General features: G+C 47.6%; 1 non-coding gene across 1 annotated transcript; it reads left to right on the top strand.

Annotated features, from left to right (window-relative positions):
* Window positions 1-876: 876 nt before the first annotated feature.
* On the top strand, window positions 877-949 carry TRNAR-UCG (transfer RNA arginine (anticodon UCG)). The gene has a single exon. It is a non-coding gene; the product is annotated as a tRNA-Arg (tRNA).
* Window positions 950-2617: the final 1668 nt, after the last annotated feature.

Consider the following 2617-nt stretch of genomic DNA (forward strand, 5'->3'; position numbering starts at 1 on the left):
CCATTATTCCTGGACATTATTCCTCTTATGAATTAACAAACAAACAAAAACAGGTCAGATCAATCAACACGTATATTTTGAACAGCCGTTTCATGCACTAGACTATAGAATGAAAATGGAAAAAAGGCACATGGTTGGTTATGAGAGACCTGAGTAGGAAGGATAAATATCTCCAATAAGAGATGGGACTTGGAAATTGTAGATAAGAGAGAATTGGTCTTCTGAGGGGACTACGTGTAATTCTATGTTGGCAGTTTATTCCACTTTCTTTCTCTGCTTCCTCTATTGGAGCAGCACTAATTGCAGGCAGGGGAAGGTAAACCCTGCATAGCTAAATTGGATTATTTTTATTGTTTCCACAGGAACCACACCATGTGGGGAATGTTTGTTCAGGGCCTGTGCTGTGTTTGTATTCATTTCATTCAATTGTCCACAAGAGTGATTGAATTTTACATCCTATAACTTTAATACCATGAAATGTGCTTGAAGTACATTGATTTTAAACAGGATATGAATTTCAAAACTCCTGAGCTTCCCACTTCCTTGTGTTCTGTCATTATTTTATTTAGTTGATCTTCCCTCTTGATCTCCCATTCAGCTTTTTTAAAAGATAAAAGCCTGAAGGCCATTAGCAAACCACTGCTGTATGAATTGGGACCTCAGCCTTTGTGCCTGGTGGCTGTCACCCTGTTGAGGAGTTTAATGCAGTGGTGCTTCTGTTCCTTCTGGATCCTGGGAGAGAATAGGCCAGCAGGCAGTGGAAAGTCCTGGTCGGAACAGAGAGGCATGCTGTGGCCAAGCAGGCACAGTCCTCCCCAGCTGGAGTCACCAGCGCCACTGGGCCTAATCATCACATTGCAGCACAGCAGGGAGTGTGACCACGTGGCCTAATGGATAAGGCGTCTGACTTCGGATCAGAAGATTGAGGGTTCGAGTCCCTTCGTGGTCAGCTCCCTTTTGATCTCAAAAGCAGGGGGAGGATTATGGCTTATCCTGGGCTCAGTTCAGGGACCACCATTTAGCAGCCCAGTGACCTAGGAAATTTGCTTCCCCTTTCTGCCCCTCCATTATATGATAAATACAATGACGATAAAAATACCACCTCCCTAACAGGGCTGGTGAGCAATCCTGCGCATAAATCCCTGAGGGCAGTGCCTGACACATAATGCACTTAAGAAATACGACAAGCTATTCTGAATAAGGGGGTGGGGCAGGAGTGGAGAAAAAAATGTCCTTAGAAAATGTGTACAGAGCCGCTAGGAATTTTATAAGCTCTGTAGCATTTTTGTGGACCGTGCTGTCTCCAAGAGGGATATACGACTTTTCATTAGGTTGGGGGCCTTCTCCGTGAAGGAAATTATCTCATCAGGGTTTGTGTTCCGAGACTGCAGTGCTGCTGCTGTTGATTTAGCTCGCTCACCAAGCCACACACCACGCAGCCGCATTCGTCGCTCTCTGCATTAGCTTATTAATCCTCCAGCTATTCCTCTAAGGTTCAAGGGCATATTGACTTTCCAGAGGAGGCACCAAGAGGTAGAACAATGTGCCCCAACTGGGGTGGAAAGGAAGTGGCTGAGTCAGCTGGGTTTCTCCTGCACCCACCCCACTTGGAGGTTTCATTTACACCGAAGACTTTTCTCCCAAAGACAGATGTTTTAAGTGTAGCCATTTTATTTGCTAAGTGAGAAAGAAGTAGTGAGGATCAGAGCGCCCACACTGACCGGTGATCACTTTTGGCTTTTAGTCCCTCCCCTGCCCTCACCGCCCTGTGACTGGGTACAACGAGTTCCTAAGTTTCCAGCCCTCGTTCCCAGGTCTCTATGATGCTGGATGGGATCCGAACAATCTCTGTGTTGCCTTCCATGGCAAACACTTCAGGGTTCAAGCTTTTGGAGAGAGGAGATGGCCCCTTGTGATGATCTGAAGATCTTATTAAATAAGAAGAAATTTTACTTTAAGAATTATCTTCGTAATTAGGTAATACGCAATTTTTGACCCAGGAGCAAGTGCCAGTCGAGGACTGCCCCAGGGCATCTATAGACCTAAAGAAAGCGCAAGGCAAATCATCAGAGGGTGTCTCCACAGCAAGAAGGCTGAGCATTCCAGCCTGGGCCCACCCTGACCCTCTTGGCTTTATCCAGGTGCTATGGGTGGCACCGCTTCCTGCAGAGCTTCCTGGCAGCTGCTGCCCTTGGAGCGCTGGGTCTGACTGTTGCCAAAGCAGCATTTGGCTCCAAACACTCTTTTCAGCAAAGGCAGCTCTCCTTTCTCCTCCCAGGCAAATGTACAGCTGGCTTAGGGAGCACCTAACCGTAGTATAATCACCCAACTGTTCTCGCTGAGTGTCGGGGGCGCGGGTCTACCCTCCCTGGCACAGCTGTGTGCAGCCCGACAATGCCCAGGGTTGTCTCTCAGCGCCACTGTTCCTCGTGAATATCTCCATAAGGCAGAAGCTCTGGAAAGCGATTTGCAAGCCTGGGGTCATTGTCTCAAATGCTGCTTTCCCTGCACTCTGGGTTTCTGAGAGACAAGTCTCTAGGGAATTCTGCAGCCAGCTGAGGCCGGGTCCTTATCCCTTGTGGTCCCCTGTGAAGGAAGGTGAACTCCAACTTTCCTG

Source organism: Phacochoerus africanus, chromosome 4 (assembly GCF_016906955.1).
Source record: "Phacochoerus africanus isolate WHEZ1 chromosome 4, ROS_Pafr_v1, whole genome shotgun sequence".
In the NCBI taxonomy this organism is placed as follows: domain Eukaryota; kingdom Metazoa; phylum Chordata; class Mammalia; order Artiodactyla; family Suidae; genus Phacochoerus; species Phacochoerus africanus.